This window comes from Gorilla gorilla, chromosome 4, assembly GCF_029281585.2.
Source record: "Gorilla gorilla gorilla isolate KB3781 chromosome 4, NHGRI_mGorGor1-v2.1_pri, whole genome shotgun sequence".
Lineage (NCBI taxonomy): Eukaryota > Metazoa > Chordata > Mammalia > Primates > Hominidae > Gorilla > Gorilla gorilla.
This window is the reverse complement of record NC_073228.2, coordinates 120,120,660-120,148,155: the sequence shown is the minus strand read 5'-3', so window position 1 is coordinate 120,148,155 and position 27,496 is coordinate 120,120,660. Positions and strand designations below refer to the sequence as shown.

The 27,496-nt window shown below is 35.0% G+C and overlaps 1 protein-coding gene across 7 annotated transcripts in view; it reads right to left on the bottom strand.

Moving 5' to 3' along the window:
* COMMD10 (COMM domain containing 10) overlaps window positions 1-27,496 on the bottom strand; it is a 218,753-nt gene that overhangs the window by 3,284 nt on the left and 187,973 nt on the right. For 2 of the 7 annotated variants that reach the window (XR_010133920.1, XR_010133921.1), the window contains exon 6: window positions 10,891-11,041. The exons of the other annotated variants lie outside the window; for them this stretch is intronic. The gene's annotated coding sequence lies outside the window, so the exon portion shown is untranslated. The remainder of the gene's footprint in view (window positions 1-10,890; window positions 11,042-27,496) is intronic. 7 annotated transcript variants of the gene reach the window in all.

Genomic DNA, 27,496 nt, shown 5'->3' with positions numbered 1-27,496 from the left:
TGCTTTGTTTTAAGGTGGTGTTTCCTAAAATGTTACATTGAGGAAAGAGAAGAAATGTAACTTCGAAAACATACTTCTTAAAAGAACAATAGCTATAGTGGTAGACTAGAAAGCTAGAGGCCCTCTTTCCACCACTAAGATACCAAGTTAACAATATACGGATCAGAATACCCTTGTGAGAACTTGAGAGACCAGCTGAGATGCTACAGCACCCACACCATTATAAAACCAAGAAGGAATTCCAACGAAAGTGGTAGGAAATGAATTTCACAGTGTTCAGTGTATTCATGCATGCCTCTCTCCCATGTGGAATAGCGGAGCAACCAAGAAGAACCCACCACCCCCCATGCCAGAGCTCCTCCCTCAGGACAGAAACAAAAGAATAAACCATACATCCAACATTCTGGCTTTCTGGGGGATTCCCAAGGAACTGGTTTCTGTATTAATTAAAGAAGGGCACTCACAGGCCCAGTACCAGCGTTTGGAAGGCACTGAAAACAGAGGTGAGAGGCTTATTAGACCTGCAGTTCCACGGGCAGGTGCCAGAGGGAGCAAGATATCAGAAAACATTTGAGAGGCCCTAGAACTCCCAGCTGGGTTATTAGTGAAGGTCTTCCCCTGCACAAAGCCAGTACGCAAAGACCAGGGGAGGTAGTTGTCTTTCAAAATGACCAGCAAAAATCACAAAGCATACAAAGCAATAGGGAAATATGGCCTAATCAAAGGAACAAAATAAAACTTGGGACACTTACCCTGAAGAAACAAAGGTCTATCAGCTACCTGAATGGGAATTTAAAACAACTATTATAGAGATGTTTAATGAGCTAAAAGAAGGCTGGGAGCGGTAGCTCACATCTGTAATCCCAGTACTTTGGGAGGCTGAGGTGGGTGGATCACCTGAGGTCAGGAGTTCGAGACCAGCCTGGCCAACATGGTGAAACCCCATCTCTACTAAAAATACAAAAATTAGCCAGGCATGGTGGCATGCACCTTTAATCCCAGCTACTCGGGAGGCTGAGGCAGGAGAATCACTCGAACCCAGGACGCAGAGGTTGCAGTCAGCCAAGATTGTGCCACTGCACTCCAGCCTGGGTGGTAAAGTGAGACTGTCTCACAAAAAAAAAATAAATAAAATAAAATAAAATAAAATAAAATAGAGAGAACACAGACAATTGAAAACAATCAGGAAAATAATACATGAACAAAACGAGAACATCAAGAAAAACACAGAAACTATAAAAAAGAACCAAACAGAAATCCTGGAGCTGAAAAATACAGTAACGGAACAGAAAAACTTATTAGAGGTATTCAACAACAGTTTTAGGCAGAATGAAGAATCAGTGAACTTGCAGACAAGTTATCTGAAGTCACCAAGCAGAGGAGAAAAAAGAAAGAAGAAATGTGAAGAGATGCTAAGGGATTTAGGACAATATCAACCAGGTCCATATATGCATAATGGGTATTCCAGAAGGGAAAGTAAGAGAGAAAAAAATAAGAGAGCTTATCTGAAGAAAAAATGGCTGAAAACTTCCCCAATCTGTGGACAGAAATGTACATACAGATCAAGAAATTCAAACAACTCCAACGAGGAAAATCCAAAGATAACCATACTAAGAAACATTATCGTCAAACTGTGTAAAGTCAAAGACAGAAACTTAAGAGCAGCAAGAGAAAAGTGATTTATCACATATCAGGGAGCTTCCATAATATTATCAGCAAATTTCTCAGCAGAAACTTTGAAGGCCAGAAAGGAGTAGGATGATATACTCAAAGTGCTGAAAGGAAACAAAAACAAAAACAAAAAAACTATTAATCAGGAATACTGCATCTGGCAAAACAGTTCTTCAAAAGTGAAGAAGAAATTAACATTTTCCCAGATAAAGAAAAGCCATGGGAGTTCATTACCTAGAGCTAATCTATACAAAATGCTAAAGGAAGTTCTTTAAGTTGAAATGAAAGGACAGCAGGCAAAAACACAAAGCTGTATAAAAATATAAGGTTCTCTAATAAAGGTAAATACATGGAAAAATATAGTAACAGGTACTACTGTAAATTTAGTATGTGAAATTTAAATGAAAAAACCCCAAAACAAAACAAAACCCATAAATCTATATTAATGTATATGTAATATATAGAAATGTAATTTGTAACATCAGTAACAAATGGAGAAGTGGAGTAGTAAAGGAGAAAGTTTTCGTATGTGATTAGAGTTAGGTTGTTATCAGTTTGAAATAGAATACTATAACTTTGAGATGTTTTATGGATTTACAATGGTAACCACAAAGAAAATATCTGCAGGATACACACAAAAGGAAGTGAGAAGGGAATGAAAGCATACCACTAGAAAAAAAAATCAATGAAACACAAAGAAAGGCAATGAGAGAGGAAAGGAACAAGACATAGACAGCAACTAACAAAACGGCAATAAGTCCTTGCCTATCGGTAATTATTTTAAATGTAAACAGATTAAACTCCCCACATCAAAAGATACAGGCTGGTTAACTGAATAAAATAACAGAATCCAACTATACCCTGTTTATAAGAGACATACTTTAGATCTAACAATACACATAGGCTGAAAGTGAAAGGATGGAAAAAGATATTCCGTGTAAATGGTAACAAAAGAGAGCAGAAGTGGCTACGTTAAAGTCAGACAAAATATACTTTAAATAAAAAACCATTACAAGACACAAAGAAAGACATTATATAATGATAAAAGGGTCAATTTACCAGGAAAATAAAACAATTATAAATATTTATGCACCAAACCTCATAGCTTTGGTGCATAAATACAGTAAGTTCTCAAAGTTGTCACAGGTTTTTGAAAACTGCAGCTTTAAGTAAAAGCACAAACAACAAAGCCATTTTTTCCCTCAACATTATGATAAAAGGACATTGAACAAAATGACATTATTTAAAAGCCTGCTGTACATTGTTTTGCTTAAAGATGCAATTTCCAAGAACCTATCACAATGTTATATGAGGACTTACTGTATTTACATGAATCTAAATATATGGAACAAACTTTGGCAGGATTGAAGAAATTTGACAACAACACAATAATAGTAGGAGACTTCAATATTCCACTTTCAACAATGAACAGAATTGTTCAGAAAATCAACAAGGAAACAAGATTTGAATAACCTTATAGACCAATTAGACCTAACAGACATATACGGAACAACACTCCAATCAAAAATAGCAGAATATGTATTGTTGAGTACCCATGGAACATTCTCTGGGATAAGACCATGCATTGGGCCAAAAAACAAATCTTAAATTCCAGAAGACTGAAATCATAAAAAGTATCTTTTCTGATTACAATGGAATAAAACTACAAACCAGTAGCACAAGGAAAACTGGGAAATCTACAAATACGTGGAAATTAAACACATTCTCATACAATCAATGGGCCAAATAAGTAATAAGGGGAACTGGAACTGGGAAATATCTTAAGACAAATGAAAGTGAAAACACAACATGCCAAAATTTTGGGATGGAGTGAAACTAGTGTTAAAGGGTTAAGTTTATAGCTGTTAAGTGTATAATGTAAAATACATATATATCTCAACTTAACAACCTAACTTTACATCCAAGGAACTAGGAAAAAAAAAAAAACCCTAAGGTCAAAGTAAGCAGGAAGAAGAAAATAATATAGATTACAACAGACAGAGATAAATGACATAGAAAATCAAAAAACAATATAAAAATTCAAAGAAATTGAGTTAGTTTTTTAAAAAGATCAATAAAATTGACAAATCCTTAGCTAGACTAAGAAAAAATGAGGGAAGACCCAAATAACTAACATTAAAAATGAAAGAGAGGACATTATAACAGATGCCATAGAAATAAAAAAGTGTTATAAAAGACCACTATGAACAACTGTTTGCTAACAAGTTGAATAACCTAAGACAAGATGGATAAATTCTTAGAAACAACCTACTAAGACTAAATCATGAATAAATAGAAAATATGAACAGATCAATAATGAATACGGAGATTGAATCAGTAGTTAAAAACCCCTCAACAAAGAAATGCCCAGGACCAGATGCCTTCACTGGACAATTCTACAAAACATTTAAAGAATTAACATCCATTGTCCTGAAACTCTTCCAAAAACTTGAAAAAGAGGAGATACTTCCAAGCTTATTCTAATGAGGCCAGTATTATCCTGGTTCCAAAGTCAGACAAAGACACTACAAGAAAACTACAGACCAATATCCATAAGTATTGACGCAAAAATCCTCAACAAAACACTAGCAAACTAAAGTCAAGAGCACATTAAAGGGTTTATACACCATGGTATAATACATATCATTATACAATTAGTATTTATTTCTACAATGCAAGCATGGCTCAGCATATGAAAAATGATTAGTATATTACACTGCATTAACAGAACAAATGTGGAAAGACACATAATCATCTAAATTGATACAGAAAAGCATCTGACTTATGTCTGTCATAATCATTGCCATTTCTCTTTCAATCCATAATGACTTAGAAAAGACCATGGGGAATACAGCAGTGGTATGTGTTTCATGTCTATATGTAGACAGCATATACTCCATAGTCCTCCAAGGGGTGGCCCAGGGCAGTTGTTTTGTGGGGAACTAAGAATGGAGCTTAGATGTGCAGGACAAAAAGGAAAGGGTGGCAGGCCAAGGGCCAACTCCCCACATTATCATGTTCTGACATGGAATCCCAAGGAGTCCAAAAATTTTAAATTTAAATCTGTCTTTCCAAGATATCACGAAGACATCTTATCAAGTAAGGAGTATAGAGCACATTTAAGAGTTAGGTAGCTTTTTAAATGACTTTTACATTTACCAGTATGATATGGGTCTCCATTTTTACTCGTTTCAGGTCTTACAAATATTAGGAGTGGGTTTGATCAAAAGCTACCCTGGAGTCATTGCATTTTTAGGAGGAAAACACATTCAGCCTTCCTTAGGACTATAACTAGGAAGTCACAAGTTTGCTTATAAAACCAGAATCAACTAACTTCATTTTTTACCTGTCATAAAATGTATGGAAGGTTTTGTCCATCAATTAAGTGGATTTTCAAACAATTTATCTTCAGTTTGAACACAAATCAGTTGCAGCCCCCACCCAACAAAGATATATGAAATGCATTAAGTTCAATGACAGTTCAATTACTAGTATTAAAGGTGCTTCTCTTTGGATTGTCTAGGCTCTACATATTTCATCCTTAATTTTATATACTTCTGGCCTAAGAGTCAACTCATAGTTCATTAGTATCTTTGTTAAGGGAAGAAGAAGAGAAAATAAAATGAAATTCAGACCTGTCATCTTAGTTATCAGTAGCAACTATAACAACAGACTTCATGGTGGAAAATGTAGAAACTCCTGGTTAGAGTAGTTTCATAGGCTCAATCTGACAATGTATATAATTATCCATGTGCTTCCTGCCTATCACTGTCATTAGATAATGGAATTTGACTATTTGGACCTATTTTTTTCCTCAGAGTCAGAAAGATAGTCTGGATAATAAAATGTAGCATATTATGTCATACTGAATAAGAAGAGAAATACCCTAATGGCATAAACTACAGCTGTGAGTTATGAAAATACATCCACATCTTGTCATCCATAAACCAAAACTATCTTGAATTAAACCAAAGAAAGTATATCTATCTAAATACATATATATACACACACACATACATACATGCATACACACACACATACACTCCTTTAGATGATACTGTGCCTAGTTTTTAAAAATAGCTGTCTTTAGCATAAAAGTTAATGACATTACATCTCCATTCTTCCAGAAACCAGATAGAAAGATATTTTCATATAATGCAAAATTGGATTTTAGGTTAAAAGATTTTAAAGAAATTAAATTTGCTGATCATTCTTTTTTGTTTGTTTATTTTTGAGATGCGGTCTTGCTCTGTTGCCCAGGCTGGAGTGCAATGGTATAATCACAGCTCACTGCAGCCTCGAACTAACTCCTGGGTGTAAACGAACCTCCTGCCTCAGCCTGCGAGTAGCTGGCATTAGAAGTGCACTACCACACCCGGTAAGTTATTTTTATTGTTTGTAGAGACAGGGTCTCACTATCTTGTCCAAGCTGGTTTCAAACCCCTGAGCTCAAGTGATCCTCCCACCTTAGCCTCCCAAAGTGTTGGGATTACAGGCATAAGCCACTGCACCTGGCCTTTGCTGATAATTGTAACAGGAATTCTTTCAAAGGAATATAATAACTGGATATGTAATATAAATTATTTCTGGAAGGACTTTTTATTGGTTGTTTAACAGCAATATCAATGGATACTGCCATTATGCAGTAAGACTAATACGAAACATTGATCAGATTTGGTTAAAAAGTTGTTATTTTGAGGCCAGGCCTCAAAATAACAGGTCTTATTTTGAGGCTTACGCCTGTAATACCAGCACTTTGGGAGGCCAAGGCAGGCAGATCACCTGATGTCAGGAGTTCGAGACCAGCCTGGACAACATGGTGAAACCCTGTCTCTACTAAAAATACAAAAATTAGCCGGGCGTGGTGGTGGGTGCCTGTAATCCCAGCTACTCAGGAGGATGAGGCAGGAGAATCGCTTGAACCCGGGAGGTGGAGGTTGCAGTGAGCCAAGACTGTGCCTCTGCACTCCAGCCTGGGTGACAGAGCAAGACTCTGTCTTAAAAAAAAAAAAAAAAAAGTTGTTATTTTGTGATAGCTAGATAGGCCAAGATACTGATATACATACACACCCTTCCATACAAATGAATAAGTTTTAAAACATAAAGATGAAGTCAGTAAATAAGGTAGAGTTTTTGTTTTATTGCTGTCATTGTTTTTGTTGTAGGTAGAATGGTTGTTTTTGTAGGAGAGGTGATGGATTTGTACTGAGTCATCCGCAGTATTGCATGATTCCTCTTGAGATAAAAGCATTTATATGTAAGATGTTTTGGAGGCTACTGCAAATGATACCTGCTTAAGGGAGAATAAAGCAGCATAACATTTTTCTTAGTCTCCATTCTTGGTTCTACAGAATCTTCTCTAATCTAACTTGCTTAGTTCCCACAAAACCCACCAGAAGTCTCTGCTCCTATGTGTACATGTTTATTCCTCGTCTATCAACTATGAGTTTAGGCTCTGTTATGGTCTGAATTCTGTGTTCTCAAAATTTTTAAGTTGAAGTCCTAACGCCTAGTACCACAGGAGGTGACTTTGTTTGGAGACAGAGCTTGGAGGTAATTAAGGTAAAATGTAGTCAATGAGGGTGGCCCCTAATCCAAATGAATGGTATCCTTAATAAGAGACAAGGATACAGATAATACAAAGGGAAGACCATGCAAAGACACCAGAGAAAAACAACCATTTACAAGCCAAGGAGAGATGCTTTAGAAGAAACCAAATTGATTTTAGTCTTCTAGCCTACAGAATTGTGATAAAATAATTTTCTGTTGTTTAAGCTACCTCGTTTGTGTTACTTTGTTATGGTCACCCTAGGAAGCTAATATAAGACCAATCACCTCTTCTGGGATAGATAAAAGAGATCTTCATCATAAGGGCAATGTAAAAGCATTATAGAGTTTTAGATATAAGAGTGATATAATTATGTTTACATATTTAAGAACTTACTTTGGCTTTTATTTGGAAATGAATTAGAACTGGCTGAACTGTAGGTGGAGAAACCAGTTTGGAGGCTACTACATTAGTCCAGGCAAGACACAGTGGCTTGATCAAATGTGATGGCAGCAATGATAGAGAAAAGTGAAAAATTCTGAGGTAATGTTTACAGGTAGATGAGACAGCACTTGATGACAGATTTGAATTGGGATGAAGGGTAGTCAAAAAATAAAACGAGTCAAAAATGACTCTCAGGTTTCTGGCAGAAGCTGGAGGGATGGAACTGAGATTAGAAATTCTTAGAGCTGCAGATCTGAAGAAGGGCAGGATCCAAAGTACAGTTTCAGACACAATTAGCTTGATATATCTGCAAGATTTCCTTGAAAATATACGTCTGGAGAGCCAGAAAAGAGAAATTGGGAGTCACTGATATATTGATGATATTTAAAACCATGAAAGTACATGAAATTGCCCAGGAAAAGAATGTATTTTCCCAGATCATATGGGACCAAAAAAAAAAAAAAAAAAGAAAAAAAGTAGTAGTATGAAAACAGAGGTAGCCTGAGGCTGAGCCATAAGGAAATTCCAGTATCCAGGGTATGTAGGTGTTCAATAAATGTTGAATATCACCAGCTTCATTAATGTTTTCTGCACAGTATTTTGAAATGTACAGTGCACATGCATTACATGAATCAAAATAAATCAGTAAATGAGTATACACGCAATACAACTAGATGGCTTATTTTTAAATTTTCCATTTTCCTGTAAAACCCACTGAAGTCACTAATATTGTTAACTAAATATAGAGAAACTGGAAGACTTTCTCTCTTCTGCTTGTACGTATAAGATTACAACTAAGAACTTACTTAATAAATCCATTACTTATATTGTCTATGCTGATCTCATGCATTAGTACCAAACTTGGACTTTCTGCACCTAATCTAAAAACAATGCAAAGTGAAACGAAAGTGAAAATGAAAGTGCAAAGATTAATATTCTGTCAATTTCTTAAAAGAGAAGAAAGATGTGTTTGCTCACCACCCATTCCTTTTTAATTTGTAATCCTATCTATGAGTACCTAGATAATGTTGCACATACCCATTAGCAAAATTCCCATGGAAACAGAATTCAGTAAGGTCTTCAGAAAGGTCTGACTTAATGAAAGCTGACACTAAAAATACCCTCTGTTTTCCCATTAGTTAGGAATTAGGAACACATATACATTTTTCAAGACAGAAATGCATTAACCTCTTCACAAATTACCCAAGCAGAAATATCCTCTAAATAATACAGATATAAACTAGATAAGAATTAAACCAAATTTACATTGCTTAGCTTTAAACCTTAAATTGCATATCAGAATTAGAAATGATACAACTATCTTTTCAACTAGAAAATCAGGAGATAGAATATTTCAGTAAAAGAAATAGTACTAAACTCTTGTCCAAGTTGAATGTAAAAATACTTTGGTAGGTACTTAAAGAGGAAGTTTTCTTTTTAGTTACAGAAATAAAAGGCAGAGATAAAATGCAAATAATATTTCAAGTCTTACTGAATGAGTTTATAAAACAAAACTCATCAGGCACCATTTATTAAATACGTCTACAGATATATTCTCTATAACTATATAATTATAGATGATTATAAACATATTCCAATATCTCTATTACTATTTGTTGACAATCTTTACTAAGCATCATTGTTCAAAAACCTAGAGATATAATTTCAGCTCCACCATAGGCTAAACAAACCATGAAACTCTACTTATATTTACAACTGTTAGTCATTTCTGTCATCCACTATATTCAGTCATTCAGTAAACATTTAAAGAGTAACATGTGCTGCCCGAGAAAAGTGCTCATGATACAAAGATGAATGTACCATGGCAAGGAATAGACTCTTAACCAAAGAAAGATCCTTCTCTATGTCTGCAGGTTGCCCTTTATAACTAAGCTCCCAAATATGGGAAGAACTGTATGTGCGGCAACGAGGGAGAATAAGATTCTCTTCCCATCTCTCCAATCCATGAAATCAATCTTGGCAACCAAAGGGATAATAATTGATGTCACAACCAGCTCTGGCTCAAAGGGCACCAGCCTGAGAAAGTACAAGCAAAGCATCCTAGGCAGAGTGAATGAATAAATTTCCACTTTTCTGTGAGGCAGCCTGACTACCCAAGATTCTTTCCAATTCTATGATTCAAGAATGTTGAAAAGTACACCTATGTATGCAAGTTAAACTAGTGAATGGAAGTAGGCAGAACCACGAAATGTCAGTAAGAAAACACTTCAGCAGTATCCTTGCCCAATCCTCTTATTTAATAAATGAGGAAAATGGCGCCCATAAAGGTGAAATAACTCATAAAATACATAAAAGTGAAACATGTCATTGTTCTTTCCATTGCATTACTGTGGTAACTTCAGATTGTTATAGCACTTTCACCTGTATATCAAGATAATACATAGAACCTATGTCCTAATCAGTTTGCACAATTACTTCCATTCAGTAACTCATTCTATACAGAAATATTTAAAAGCTTTGCTGAGGGTATTTTGATAAATATAGCTGATGGGGTGTCACACTGTCTTAATAATAAGAGGTAATGCAAGGTTAAAGTCTTCAGTTTCTCAAAAATGGTCTGAAAAAATGTAATCAAATCTCTTTATATCTGTTACACCAATTAGACCAACAAAATTTTCACAGCCACTGTGAGTATTTTACAAACATCAATGCAATACCATTGCCAAGTTAAAAAGCTAGGTTTCATTCAGGTTAAAATTCTAATATGAAACAAATAAAAAAAGTTAGTCCAGGGAATATACTACATAATTATCATTTTCACCTGAATTTCAGCTGATCTCTGTTGCTACCTCAAGCCCTGTGATTCCAAAGACTTCATTAAAATATTATGCAGTCCAGAAGTTTCCAAAACCTCACAGGAATGTCCCCATTCTTTAAGAAGGGCACTGGGCAGACGGAAACTCCTGAGCTTACATCAAAGTTTGATAAAAGTTACAAAAGGCCAACTGCAACAAATACATGGAATACACAACAAAAGGCATTTTCCCACTGTGAAATCAATCAAATAACTTTTAATTTTTGAAAAGTACAGTTTAACAAAATGATTACCTATTTAAGAATGTAAGCAGCAAAAACTCTAAACTTGTTAGCATAGCATTCAAGACTTCCAAACTCTGGCCCATGATTCCTACGGACTCATCTCTCAATATCCTCTTAACGCACTGCATGTCCAGGCAGTACAGAAGTACCAGTAGGGTTTTACATACTTCTCTCTGGGTCTTTTTTCATGTTGTCTCTTGTGTTCTCCCAACAGTGCTTCCAATTGCATGCATGCACATCCTGGGGCATACATGCATACACCAGTGATTTCAGCTAGATCTTTTAGTATAGTTCAGTTGACATCAAGTCATTTTTCCCCTGAAGGAAAAAAATATTGGATATAGAAAATATCAGAATAAGTGGATTTTGTCTAAATGATTTCAACATTTTCTAATTATATTGTAGTATTTGACCCCAATGGTAGTAGTCTTACAGGTCTTATAAGTCTTGTTTACTCAGAAAATATATAGGCTAAATAGTAATTACACTCTAAGTATTTATTCTGTAGTTAGCTTAAAAACATAGCACCTCACACTTGAAGGTCCCCACCTCAAGCTGGTTAAGGCAAATGCTTTTGTGTTTTATACATGTTTAGCTAAAACATACAACAGTTTTAGCTGTCAACATAACAAACTGTCTTTGACCAGAAACCTTTATTCAGTATAAAAACTGTGTAAGAGAGCGCATGAAATATTTTCATGAAATGTTTAATTAGATATATTCATTTTGGCTATTAGGTCACTTGACTTGTTGTCTATATGTTACATTTTGAGTTTGGCTAAAATACCACTTTGCTCCAGTGTAAAGCAATATGCTTGGCAGTCATATCATCACTATATTTTCCTTCCTCTTAAAAATACAATGTGCTATCCATGAGCAGATCACAAACTTGGAGCCAATCAAAACACACCTTGTATAGTATTCATTAACCATAATTTATTATGTGTGTGCTGATACGCCATTATGATTTTTCAGCTTTGGTACTGAAATATTTAGCTATGTTTGCTGAATATAATCAGCAAGTTAAGAGGTTTTGAATATGATTATTTGAAGCTTTTTTAACAGTGAGAAACTAGGTTGAAAAGAGCATTGACAGCTAAAAACAATGGAGCTTTTTCTGTACTAAATACTATAGGTAATGCTATATTTTTCTAAGTATTTATAATTTATTCTAAGGATAAGTACATATCTCATTACTGAAACATCATTTGTAATAGGTACATTATTTAACTTCTCAAGACATGTGTTACTATCTTGGCTGAGGGATTCTGGGTAAATTATAAACAATAAATTGAAATTCTATTGTTTCTAGTGTGTAGTTTTAAAGATTATTATCTCAACATTCATATTTAGGTTTCTCTTTTCTTTATAAAATGACTGCATTAGATTCATAGACAGAAATTTAAATGATGCATGTGTACTTTCAAGAGCTACTATGTATTTGGCATCGTGAATGAAATAACCTAATGTAATTCACAGAGTAAGAAAAAGGTCATTGAAAACATGTGCAGGCTTAATTTTTCTCTATCTTGTGCTGTCACATAAGTCTTCAAGGAAAAGAGAACCAATGTGTGCACCGAAATGAGTGTTAATTTGATAATTTAGTTAAATTTACACTTCTTATCAGTGAATGGAAGCTCTGTTTCAACAAATTAAAAAGGGCAAGTTCAGCATTTACTTCAAGCTATGAAGGGCACTGAGTTTATCATACAACAGGCAACTGAAAATCCATTGTAAACTGTAGCATAATAATAGGAAACATCCTATTTTACCTCCAACACTTGTGGAACCAAATTCCTAAAGACAGGCAGGTACAATAACTAATTTGATAGGATATGTGGTTAATTTAAGGCAGTAACTATCCAGAAGAAAATTTTAACCTCTAATGAGGCTCTTCCAACTACATATGACTGATAAAAACTGGAGTTCATTTTTCCATGCACATTAGTTCTCTGCTAACCTAATTACCTGATTTTGATTCACAAAATCTTCTTGGAATCAAGTGAACAAATGATGCATATTCTAAAAAGTACATGGTTTAAATGAGTTGATATATTTCTATAATCCTTGGTATATCTGGAGCTAATAAGGTTTTATTTTATGTTTGAAATATGTCTATTGTGTACTACTGTAAATTCAATGCAGCAACAGCTGATAGTTCAGTTTGTACAATGATACCTAAATAAAGGATGGAACATGGGTTTTTTTCATAACTTAGTAAAAATAACAACACTGGAGAATTTAACTTATATTTTTTGGTAACAGCTTTATGGAAATATTCATGTCCCACACAGTTCACCCACTTAAAGTGCATAATTCAATGGTTTTTAGAATGTTCATATAGTTGTGCAACTATCACCACAATTAATTTTGGAACATTTTCATCATCCCAAAAAGATACCCTATGCCCTTTAGTTATTATCCACCAACTCTCCTGTCTTACCCCCTGCTCCCTCCTCTCCAGGTCCTAGGTAACCAGTAATCTACTCTGTTCTAACAGATTTCCTTACTCTGGAAACCCTATCAGTTTTAAATGGGATCATATAAATGGTCTTTTGTGACCAGTTTCATTCATTCAATGTAATATTTTTGAGATGTATCCATGTTGTAGCATGTATCAGTATAAATTCTGTTTAGCAAGGCTTGTATCTTAATTTAAATAACTGAATTAAGGTTAGATTTTAAAATTTAGAATTAAAAAAATCATGTATGACACAAAAACATGCTTACACATAATATATGATAATGCTACTAACACACTTTGATTTTCCTTTGACAATTAAGAAGATACGGCTGGGCATGGTGGCTCACGCCTGTAATCATCTCAGCACTTTGGGAGGCTGAGGTGGGTGGATCACCTGAGGTCAGGAATTTGAGACCAACCTGGCAAAATGGTAAAACCCTGTCTCTACTAAAAATACAAAAATTAGCCAGGTGTAATCCCAACTACTTGGGAGGCTGGGGCAGGAGAATTGCTTGAACCCAGGAGGTGGAGGTTACAGTAAGTTGAGATAATGCCATTGCACTACAGCCTGGGTGACAAAAGCAGAAGTCCATCTCAAAAAAGAAAAAAAAAAAAAAAGAACATATTTCTGAATCATGCTTCACAGGCTTATATATATTTTATTTGAAATTAATTTTTATTTTTCTTTCTGGCAATGTCTTACTCATACTTTAAGACTCTTCTGAAGTGTTACCTCCTCTGCAAAACCTCGCCTGATTTCCTCTCCCCCTCCTATCCACCTGCTGCTTGCTTTGGTACTATACAGCACAGCTGTACTATACAGCTGTACTATACAGCACAGTAAGAATACCTGTGTTAGTACTTACGATCATTTTATAATGAAGGCTTCCAAAACATAGTGTGCTCCTTAAGGTCAAGGGTAGTACCATATATATATATATATTTCAGTTTATTTCTTTACTTTGCCTCTAAAAGGAGCCAGGATTAAATAAGAATAGGGGATACTTATATTACTTATAAGCACAGTGATCACTTGTATGCTCATTAACATATGGCGAAGCAAATCTGGCCATTAGCAGTTTATGCCTTATGATTTAGGATCTGATGTTCTACATAAAACAACTTTGTGAAGTATGACATCTTTATTTCATTAATTTATTCAACTTTCTAATTATATACTTACTTTGAGTGCAAATTAAGCCATCAGATATGTTCTGGTGCTTTGATTTATACAGAACATGGTGTATTTTATGGATATGGAGACTAATTTCACTTGTTTTCAACACAGATTTACGAGCAACACGCTAGGGTGTTGGGGTTACAGCAATGACGAAGACAATGCGTACAATCTTTGTTTTCCTTGAGCTTACGAGTCCAATAGAGACAAATAAACTGAGGTTACAAAATAATATACTTTGCCATAACAGGCAAAGTATAGGGCACAGAGAACAAACACTACACCTACATTCTGGAGTCAATAAAGGATTCCTAGTAGAAATGATATCTAATCTGATACCTGAAAGATAAATTATTGGGAATAAAGCAGGATGGGGGATATTCCCACCAGCAAAAGAGAACATGAAAGGGAAAAGCAGAGCAGTCTACTAGTAATTCAAATTTGTGATGATGGTGGCTTGAACTAGCATAGAAGCAACAGAATATAACAAATATATAGATTTAAGAGCTATTTTGGAGGTACATCCACAAAACTGATTCTTTCAATGAAAGACATGGGTGAGATGAAGAGTTAGGAATCAAAGATGAAGCACAAGTATCTGCCTTGGGCAACTGAAAGATGGGTAGGGCCATTCATTGAGATGGAATGGGGATTGAGGGAAGTAATCTTGGGGATGAAACAGAGGTTGGGAATTTCAAGTTCAGTTTAAGACAGGTATTTCGAAGTATCTTTGGATAAGCATGTAGAAAATACCAGCAGGCCATTAGATATACAAACTCAGTATTTAAATTAGGAATCTGGGCTATAGATTAATACTTCAGAGTGCTCAGGAGGGAGAAAAACAGTCACAAATTAGAGCTATAGTAACACAAAGTACTGCCTAAGGCAAATGTGTCAAGAAGATCAATAATAAATCCTTAAGGCACACCAATAATTAAGAGACTGCCTTGAGAGGTGGGTTAAAAACTAGAGGTAGGTCAGGGACACTAAAGAAAGAAAAAATTTTAAGGACAGATTGATTAGAATGTCAACTGCTCCCAAGAATCCAAATGAGACAAGGACTGGTAAGTGTTCATTTTAATTCAATGATGAGAATGTTACTGATACTGGCAAAAGTATTTTGGTGCAGTGATCGGGAAAAGCCAAGCCCAGCTGAACAGAGGAATGAGTATACAGTAAGGAAATCAATCAAATGTAGCTCAAGGATTGATAGTCCGCAGGCCAAGTGTGACCTGCTTTCAGCTTTTGGGAAAAATCTGACCTACTTTCAGTTTTTGTAAATAAAGGTTTATTGGAACACAGCCACACTCATTCTTTTATATACTGTCTAAGCCTACCTTTGTGTTGTAACAGCAGAGCTGTATAGTCTGCAAATTTAAAGTATTTACTATTTGGTGCTTTACAGAAGAAAGTTTGCCAACCTCTATTGTAGACAAATGTCTCAAATTATTAGTTCTATTTACCAAAAGTGACCTAATAAGCATCCATATTTCTCATGTTTACCACAAGACTTGCCAGTTAGAAAGACCTGTTGTTGATATATAAGTGGAACTAGGTAAAAATCTGCTGTACTGAATACAGTGTAACTGCATCTCAAGGTTGAAATTTCAGACCCTCTTCACTATCATTTAATATATTGCTGTTTTATAGGAAAGGTTGGTGACAGTTGCAGAGGCTGTTAGATCATATCTTTGGGTAAATAAAATACATCACTTAGCTCATATTTACATACATTTTATGACATTAGTAATGATTGATATCATCTAAAGTTATCTAAGAGAAAATAAATGCAATTTTAAGATACTTTAAAAAAAAGTAAATTGTACCCTCAAATTTTCTCTTTTCTATAGTTTATTAATAATAAATGCCTTTTTTGAACGATGACTTTAGTTCCAAGTATTATATTTTAATGAATCATTTATTCATATGAAGTCAATAAAAAATTTGAGTGTCAGTTTCAAAACTCCAGTTCATCTACAAACAGAAGTCAAAGGCTTAAATCAGAAACATTTCAACCGGACTGTTCAGCTTTTGCTTGCTATATTGGTCTTTGCCTGGAATGACTCATAGCATAACGAAGCTTCACAATTTGGTTTAATGTTTTGTATCTGTTAATGATTAGACAGGCTACATGCCTCTGTAGTCTAGTCATTAATATTAATGAGTTTTGTGACCTAGGCCAAGTTAATAAAACAAACTTTTAAATATCCTGTTTAAAAGTTCTCAATAATTTTGAACTTGAAATTGTTTTGTAGAATTCTTTTATAGGGCTGGAAAATATACAAAGGTTTCAAAGACATCTTCTATCTTGGATGAGGAAAAATGACAGAATGGTGACAGCATCTATCAAACATCACTTTTTGATTACAGGTCACATATGGCTGGTTCAAAATCATAGATTTAATGGAATAGGGAATTAAGATACATTACAAGGAGGGTTCTTCGAAAAATGCACATTATGAAAAAACTATGCATGGATTTCAAAATTCTTTTGCACCAAAATATACTAACTTTTTACAGTATGTCTGAACAGGATCTAGTTTGAGGCACTAAGAAGGATAGGACATCCATTTAAAAATAGCTCCTATCAGAGCAAACTGAATTCTTCTAAAAGTGAAGCAAGAACAAACATCACATTTATGATGAATTGTGGGTGAAATGTGGTGAAATCATTGATGTTTTATAAAGACTTGATGGAGACAATGCCCAAAAGAAATTAGCAGTTTCCAAATGGATAACTTGTTTTAAGAAGGGATGAGACAACGTTGAAGATGAAGCCCACAGTGACAGACCATCCACATCCATTTGAGAGGCAAAAAATAATCTTGTTCATGCCCTAAGAGAACTGAAATTAAGAGCAGAAACCAGAGCCAACACCACAGACATCTCAATTGGTTCAGCTTACACGATTGTGATCGAAAAATAAGTTCGGCAAACTGTCCACTAGATGGATGCCAAAACTCTTACAACACCCAGATCAACTGCAGACAAGAACAGAGCTTTCAATGAAAATTTAAATGAGTGGGATAAAGATTCCGAAGCATTTCTTCCAAGAATGGTAACAGGATATGTAATATGGCATTACCGGTATGATCCTGAAGACAAAGCACAGTCAGAACAATGGCTACCAAGAGATGAAAGTGGTCCAGTCACGAGCAAAGGTTATGGCAACAGTGTTCTGGGATGTTCAAGTCATTTTGCCTACTGACTTTCTGGGAGGCCAAAGAATGACAACATCTGCTTATTATGAAAGTGTTTTGAGAGCATTAGCCAAAACTTTGGCAGAAAAACACCTAAGAAAGCTTCACTAGAGTCCTCCTCTACTACGACAAAGCTCCTGCTCATTCCTCTAATCACAAAGAGCAATTTTACAAGAGTTTCAATAGGAAGTCATTAAGCATCCACCTTACAGACCAGATTTGCCTCCTCTGACTTTTTATTTCCTGATCTTAAAAATATCTATAAAGAATACCTATTTTCTTCAGTTAGTAATGTACAAAAAGACTGCACTGACATGGCTAAATTCCTCAATTCCAAAAGAAATGAGGGATGGACTAAATGGCTGGTATTATCGCTTACAAAAGTGTCTTGACCTTAATGGAGCCCATGTTGAGAAATAAAATTTGCATCTTTTATTTTTATATTTTAATTTAATTTTTCCTTGACCTTTTTGAAGTACCCTCGTATTTCACAGATGACTGAATACAACATGGGAACAGGTTAAATTTGTGTAATCTCAAAGTGGTTATAAGTAATTTTTACTTTCATGTCAGATCTGAGCTAACAAATATAAAACTGAGAGGTTGGTGGTTATGAAAAGATAACTCATTTGTATCACAGAGTTGGGAAAAAGTAAATGATTTTGTAAAAGTGGAATGTTTGTATGGAGCAATATTACTTAAAGTAGGGGGAAATAATGGCCTAAGAGTTTCCTTTTAGACATTTAAGCAGGGTCTGACTTAAATAAAAGTTTGCCAAATCTTGTAGAAGCAGCCAAGGACTATGCTGCAAATCAAACTCTTCCAAGTAGACATAGGCTCCTTCAAATTGGTCCGGACTAATGTGAAACCATTATTTTCAGCAACACAGATGACTAATGCCTTCTTAAATATTGATCTTCCATACTGGTAGCTTAGGAGTAAAAACCACATTAGTCGTCATGCTCTCAGTCTGGTCATGGTTTAGAATGTTAACCCAATTCATGGAGGGTACTTATACTTACATAATAGAAACTAGATTTGAGATAGGAAACAAAAGTATACAAAGTATATTAAGCAGAATTAGTAATACACCGTAACTTCTATTTGGGGATGCTTACTAAAATAGTTATAGAAATGATAATATAAAGATATAGGAATTTTATACAATCATAAATATAAATATATATTTATATTTTATATATATTTTATATATTAAATATATAAAAATTTAAAAAGATAAAAATGCTTAAACAGAAAAAAAAATTGTTTTTACTATCATGTGAATTTTCCCGTTTATGTTTATTAAAAACTGACATAAACAAAACATGTACAGAAAGTACTCTTTATTATACACTTTATTTCAAAGTACTGAAATAGTGTTTTATGATCATAGTATTTCTAGAGGAAAGATTTTCTCCCAAGCCTTTGAGGGGAAAGCTAATCCACTTGGAGAAATTTTGGGCCAACCACCAAACCTGTGATTTCCTGCCCCAATTTATGAACCAAGTTATACTGAGATTGTTAAATGGCGTGATTTTATTTATTTATATATAATCTATTTTTTGAGACAGAGTTTTGCTCGTTGCCAAAGCTGGAGTGTAATGGTGTGATCTCGGCTCACTGCAACCTCCACCTCCCAGGTACAAGTTATTTTCCTGTCTCAGCCTCCCAAGTAGTTTGGATTACAGGTATGCACCATCAAGCCCAACTAATTCTTTTGTATTCAGTAGAGATGGGGTTTCACCATGTTCGTCAGACTGGTCGTGAGCTCCTGACCTCACATGATCCATCCACCTCGGCCTCCCAAAGTGCTGGGATTACAGGTGTGAGCCACTGTACCCATCCTAATTTATATATAACCTTTATATAATGGGAATGATTATATAAAGCAGCAGCATCCCTGTTCTTTCTGGTCTCCATGCCACTACCTAATCTAAGCACTCATTTTTCAGAAATCAGAATGCTGAATTTGCTAAAATTCCTTTTCATCAGTATCTCCATTCTCTAGACCATTCTAAATAGATGCCAAATTCAGTTTTTCGAAATGCCACTCTCTACAAAAGACAGTCAATATCTTCTCCACAACCAACTGTAAAGTTCTACCTTTTTTGCCTAGAAGTTAAAGCCTTCTATAAACTGGTCCCAGTCTAATTTTTTCTTTTTCAATTATGAAATATTTAAAATGTTAAAATAACAGGAACTAATACATGAATATAACAAACAGCCTGTAACCCAACACCCAGCTGTAACAATGTACAAACTTTCTTGCTTTCGAAAAGCCTAAATAAAGCATCCAGTTAAAGTCTGCCATTCATCCCATCTCCTTCCCTTTAGTAAAACGATAAAACTTTGCTGTAAATAAAAATGTAAAGTAGGAAATAAGAAACAATCGACAAAATACTTAAAAACATAATTCTTCATTATGTCAAGATAAGAATAATTTTTTAAAATGCTATCCATTTACTAACCTTAGATTAGAAGGCTTGAAAGTCAGAAAATAACAATAAAAATGGCAATTAATACATCTTTTCCCTTCCTTTCAAATTTGTGACAGAGGTGAAATTAACCTGGTTTCTGGAGATGGGATTAAAATATGCAGAAATGGGGTAAAAAATATATATTAATTCTCTCATCCTCATCCCTTATTCCTCTAACAAAAGGTAGAGAAGTAAGACTGGCAAGTCAGACTAGGAAGGGTGCTTTAATAACCTACATGTATGCAAACCAAGATGGCTTACAACCTCAGCAACCAAAATAATTGGCAAAAATCAATGCTTTCTTTTGTGCGCTTACGGAAAAGTTGGGGGGAAAGGGAAACTTAAGAAGAGGCTAAAATATTTGAGATGAATCAGTATGGTATTTTTAAAAAAGATAAGGGAAAACCATACAATTTAAAACATATAATTTTATAAATGTAATAAAAAGTAACATTAAAATGCCTGAAAAAAAATACCAGGTGAAAATATGGCTTGGACTAATCCAATTTTTCTAACTTGAACTGCATAAGATTTTTTATTTTACTACCTGAAATCTAAAAGTCAATATAACCTATAAAGTAAAATGTGAAAGTCATAAGAAGAAATCACACCATCTAACGATCTCAGTATAACTTGGTTCATAAATTGGGGCAGGAAATCACAGGTTTGGTGGGTGGCCCAAAATTTCTCCAAATGGATTAGCTTTCCCCTTAAAGGCTTGGGAGAAAATCTTTCCTCTAGAAACACTATGATCATAAAACACTATTTCAGTTCTTTGAAATAAAGTGTATAATAAAGAGTACTTTCTGTACAGGTTTTGTTTATGTCAGTTTTTAATAAACATAAACGTGGGAAAAATTCATGACAGTAAAAACAAATTTTTTTTCTGTTTAATCATTTTTATCTTTTTAAATTATTATTATTATACTTTAAGCTCTAGGGTACATGTGCACAACATGCAGGTTTGATACATATGTATACATGTGCCATGTTGGTGTGCTGCACCCATTAACTCGTCATTTACATTAGGTATATCTCCTAATGCTATCCCTTTCCCTTCCCCCCACCCCACAACAGGCTCCAGTTTGTGATGTTCCCCTCTCTGTGTCCAAGTGTTCTCATTGTTCAATTCCCACCTATGAGTGAGAATATGCGGTGTTTGGTTTTCTGTCCTTGCAATAGTTTCCTGAGAATGATGGTTTCCAGCTTCATCCATGTCCCTACAAAGGACATGAACTCATCCTTTTTTATGGCTGCACAGTATTCCATGGTGCATGTGTGTCACATTTTCTTAATCCAGTCTATCATTGATGGGCATTTGGGTTGGTTCCAAGTCTTTGCTATTGTGAATAGTGCCGCAATAAACATATGTGTGTGTCTTTATAGCAGCATGATTTATATTCCTTTGGGTATATACCCAGTAATGGGATGGCTGGGTCAAATGGTATTTCTAGTTTTAGATCCTTGAGGAATCGCCACACTGTCTTCCACAATGGCTGAACTAGTTTACAGTCTCACCAACAGTGTAAAAGTGTTCCTATTTCTCCACATCCTCTCCAGCACCTGTTGTTTCCTGACTTTTTAATGATCGCCATTCTAACCGGTGTGAGATGGTATCTCATTGTGGTTTTGATTTGCAATTCTCTGATGGCCAGTGATGACGAGCATTTTTTCATGTGTCTGTTGTCTGCATAAATGTCTTCTTTTGAGAAGTGTCTGTTCATATCCTTCACCCACTTTTTGATGGGGTTGTATGATTTTTTCTTGTAAATTTGTTTAAGTTCTTTGTAGATTCTGGATATTAGCTCTTTGTCAGATGGGTAGATTGCAAACATTCTCTTCCATTCTGTAGGTTGCCTGTTCACTCTGATGGTAGTTTCTTTTGCTGTGCAGAAGCTCTTTAGTTTAATTAGATTCCATTTGTCAATTTTGGCTTTTGTTGCCATTGCTTTTGGTGTTTTAGACATGAAGTCCTTGCCGATGCCTATGTCCTGAATGGTATTGCCTAGGTTTTCTTCTAGGGTTTTTATGGTTTTAGGTCTAACATGTAAGTCTTTAATCCATCTCGAATTAATTTTTGTATGAGGTGTAAGGAAGGGATCCAGTTTCAGCTTTCTACATATGGCTAGCCAGTTTCCCCAGCACCATTTATTAAATAGGGAATCCTTTCCCTGTTTCTTGTTTTTGTCATGTTTGTCAAAGATCAGATGGTTGTAGATGTGTGGTATTATTTCTGAGGACTCTGTTCTGTTCCATTGGTCTGTATCTCTGTTTTGGTACCAGTACCATGCTGTTTTGGTTACTGTAGCCTTTTAGTATAGTCTGAAGTCAGGTAATGTGATGCCTCCAGCTTTGTTCTTTTTGCTTAGGATTGTCTTGGCAATGCAGGCTCTTTTTTGGTTCCATATGAACTTTAAAGTAGTTTTTTCCAATTCTGTGAAGAAAGTAATTGGTAGCTTGATGGGGATGGCATTGAATCTGTAAATTACCTTGGGCAGTATGGCCACTTTCATGATATTGATTCTTCCTATCCATGAACATAGAATGTTCTTCCATTTGTTTGTGTCCTCTTTTATTTCATTGAGCAGTGGTTTGTAGTTCTCCTTGAACAGGTCCTTCACATCCCTTGTAAGTTGGATTCCTAGGTATTTTATTCTCTTTGAAGCAATTGTGAATGGGAGTTCACTCATGATTTCACTCTCTGTTTGTCTGTTATTGGCGTATAGGAATGCTTGTGATTTTTGCACATTGATTTTGTATCCTGAGACTTTGCTGAAGTTGCTTATCAGCTTAAGGAGATTTTGGGCTGAGACGATGAGGTTGTCTAAATACAAAATCATGTCATCTGCAAACAGGGACCATTTGACTTCCTCTTTTCCTAATTGAATACCCTTTATTTGTTTCTCCTGCCTGATTGCCCTGGCCAGAATTTCCAACACTATGTTGAATAGGAGTGGTGAGAGAGGGCATCCTTGTCTTGTGCTAGTTTTCAAAGGAATGCTTCCAGGTTTTATCCATTCAGTATGATATTGGCTGTGGGTCTGTCATAAATAGCTCTTATTATTTTGAGATATACCCCATCAATACCTAATTTATTGAGAGTGTTTAGCATGAAGGGCTGTTGAATTTTGTCAAAGGCCTTTTCTGCATCTATTGAGATAATCTTGTGGTTTTTGTCTTTGGTTCTGTTTATATGATGGATTACATTCATTGATTTGCGTATGTTGAATGAGCCTTGCATCCCAGGGATGAAGCCCACTTGATCATGGTGGTTAAGCTTTTTGATGTGCTGCTGGATTCAGTTTGCCAGTGTTTTATTGAGGATTTTTGCATCAATGTTCATCAGGGATAATGGGCTAAAATTCTCTGTGAAAACAAATTTTTATTCTGAGTGCAACTATCTTTTGTTGGACTTTAAATATCGACAGGTTATGGAAAGAGATTTAAATTCAAGGGTGTAATAGACGTAGTTCCTGTAGAAAGTAGGTTTACTACTACTGCATCAACTCAGATCTATTAGTTCAGCTTACAGATAATGTTAAGATTAGATGTAAAAAACAATATCCATAAAATATTTTATAACATTTTCATATGAAATATATGTTATTCCTTAGCATCGCTGCGGATTTGAGTTTGGGCAACTCCTTTCCATTGAAATATACCCCTTTAGTTAAAAAGAAAAATATAACAGCTTAACCTTTAAAAAATCTACAATTTGGATCCATAATACCTCAAAAATTATATAAATTTCTAATTTTAAATGAAAACATGCATTACATTCAAAGGTCTGCATAGGTATAAATATTTTTCTTTTTCATATAGTCAAATTAACTTTGGGCACTGCATTTTCCTGAAAACAATGCCTTTGTTCTCATTGCCCCCTTAAGGAGAAGGTCTTCCTCTAATTAATTTCACTTGACAAAATCCTGCCACTTTTTTAAGGGTCAGCTAAAACACTTCTTCCAGGAGGCCTTCCTCACCTCCCAAAAGGAATACATCTCTTTCTGAGCACCAATGTCTTCCATATTTGAGACAGTAATGCAGCACCTAACACATACTGACTTACTGTTTTCTTTTTGTTTGTTTTTTTCTCTGAATATGTATTACCACTTTTCTAGTAGGATGAAAGGTTCTTAAGGGTAGGATCTTGTCTTCATTTTAGTATAGCACAGTGGTTAAGAGTGTGATCTCTGGTGTCGAACTGCATGTGTTTTAAGCCAGTCTTCCCAAATCACTGGCTGTGTGACCTTGAGCAAATTATGAAATATTCTATGGCTCATCTGCTTCATTTGTAATATGGCATAACAACAGCACCTACTTGACAGCGATATGAGGACTTATTGCAAGTGTTTGCAATCACTGTCATCATCATCATTTTTTATGTTCCACATGTACGTAGCCCAGGGCCTTGAATACAATAGATGTTTAATAAATGCTTGCTAACTTGAATTTTTTTTAAGTTTTCAAACTAAGAGGAAAATAAAGCCGTATGGAAAATGGTGAGTAAGGAAAACACAAACTCTCATGTGTAATGTTTTAAATAAGCAATAAGTAGATAAATTTAAGTACACAGAGTTATGTAAACGTCCCAATAAATTACTTTTTGGGAAGTGTGTAACATCACTGCTTAAATATAACCTAAATATGATTACAATTCTGAAAGCTATTCTCATACCTATAGGTTGTCTGAGAGGCCCTTTACATGAATAATCAAGGTCAATTTCAACGGTATTATCAGAACTTAATGAAAAATCCTGACTTTTGGGGATAGTGAAAAAAAAAGTCAATACGCAGAATATTATGCTCTAGCAGAAAGAGCATGTGGAGAGTTGGCCTCCTTTCCCACATCACATTGCTTAGTATTAAATAGCAATTTCTAGCTCTCTTTAGATGTAATGTCTCTTGAACACAGACCACCAATAATGCAAAATTGTGTTATTTTGTGAAGCAGACAAAATGTCTGTAATAGAATGAGGCTATGAAATTCATTTCACTGGTGACCAAATCCAGAGATTAAGCCATAATAATATAAAAAACATTTTCCCTACTCTTTTTAAAGAACACATGAAAACAAAATTAAATGTTAGCTACTCTGAATATAGGCAGTATCTGAGATTTTTAGGACATGAACATATTCATGGTAAGCTATATGACTGCATGTCATTTACATGGAATGGACTTGCTATAAAAATCAAATAATGTCTTAAGCTAAAAGAACTGACCATACTTTGCATTTACATGACATCTATTTTTCAAGGAGCTCAAGACATTTTGCAATACCTGACAGAAATGGTATATCTCTCCATCAAGCTCCTAAAGAAAAAAAATGTTAAGAAAAGCAATGTGAGAAATTAGCAATATGGGGCAGTGCTCAGACCTAACAGTCATACAGGAGACCACAGTGCTGTGTCTGTTATGTAAACGGATGGGTCTCAGGCTTCTGTTTTCAAATTAAGCCTTGACTTGACCTTTACATGACTTTGTAGTTAATGCTCTCGCATCATCCAATAACAGAGGAGAATGAGAGTTGTAGAAAATATAATCTTTGCATGCTAAGTGCTACAGTGAATGTAACAGTAATGTCAGGTGCTGTGAAATGAATTGTCAAATTACAGACCTAGATTTTAGTCAAGGGATATCCTGATGCTAAGTTTTCACTAAGCAGTAATTTTTGTAACTACTAAAGGGAATAAACTAAAATATTAAACACTTCTGTGCCTTCATACATATATTCGAAATTTGACCTGAATTACAGTTTAACAAACCTGCAGAAGAAAACCCTCTTTCTTCCCCCAGCACCAAGGCCTGTACTTTAATCACTAAAATTCCTCTAAGAATGTACACCTGAGAAAGCAGAGCCAGGTGGATCCTATACAGCAAGAGGTAGCTGGGAAACAGAAGAGTTTGACTTGATTTAGGGGCCACTCCTTTAATTAAAGGCTCTAAAGCTCTTGCATTTTACATAATAGGTACATAGGTTCACACTCTGAATAAAGTCTAGCTCTCTAACTCTTAATCTTTTCAGGAAGTACAGTTTGCTCTGTCGACGAAAAGAGTCAAACTCTGTAAAACATTTGAAGAGATTTATTCTGAGCCAAACATGAGCGACCATGGCTTGTGACACAGCCCTCAGGAGGTCCTGAGAACATGTGCCCAAGGTAGTCGGGGTACATTTTGGTTTTATATATTTTTAGGAAGGCATGAGATATCAATCAAATAGATTTAAGAAATACACTGGTTTGATTCAGAAAGGCAGGAGAACACAAAGTGGGGGCGCGGGGAGCTTCCAGGCTATGGATAAATTTAAACATTTTCTAGTTGACAATTGGTCGAGTTTATCTCAAGACCTGGGATCAATGGAAAGGAATGTTCAGGTAAGAAAAATGATTGTGGAGACCAAGTTTTATTGTGCAGAGGAATCTCTCAGAGAGCAGACTTCAGAGAGAGAGCAGGTTGTAAAATGTTTCTTATCGGACCTAAAAGGGTGCCTGGCTCTTAGTTGATTATTGCCTGGATCTGGAAAGAAAGGAAGGAAAACAAAGGGGAAACAGGATTCTCTATAAGATGTGGATTTTTCCCACAAGAGACTTTGCAGGGCAATTTCAAGGTATGGCAAGGAAATATATTTTGGGGTTAAATATTTTTTCCTTGTCTCGTAATGTTATGCCAGAGTCAGACTGAAAAGTAAGTCATGATACATAGGGTCAAATAAAACCCATCTGATGAGAATTTATGGTTTGTAGGGCATGACTCTCTAGATCCCTTATGTAGGAATTTGGACAAGATAAAAAATCAGAGCTTAGTCCTCAGTTCCAATTCAGATGTATCTTAGTGTTTCATAGATGTTTTTAAAAAGTCCTCCAACAGCAAAAATATAAACTATTCATTTTCTAAAATATATGTGTAAGTAAAAACGGCTTATATATTCGTGAAGAACTTCTACACAACCGTAGCATTTTAAATCATGACAACCAATATCAAACCAAATAAGCAAACTATTAAAAAATATGTTTAGCATGACAACCAATATAAACCAATTTCAAACAATTTAATGTTTTCCCTTTGTAAGGTTAACCATTTATATTACAGCCACTAAAGACATAATTTCCAAAGCACTGTTTTCAAATTTTATACTGTTTTTTAAAAAGGAACAATAGTGCCTGATAATACTTACAGTGGCCATTTTAAATACCAGATTGTAACATATTTGACATAGAAATATTGCCAGATATTGTGCAAATTGACCTAACTGGTACCTCAAATCATTTTGGGAATGAGTAATGAGGCTATAAAAAATGATTTTCATTTTGCTGGTACAAAATATAAAGGACAAAATGCTTAGGCATTGTATCTGCAGCTCACTTCAGACTGAAAAGACTTGGGAATACATAGACTTAATAACCAACACTTACAAAATAATTCACTTTTATAATGAGTAGACTTACACATTTAAAC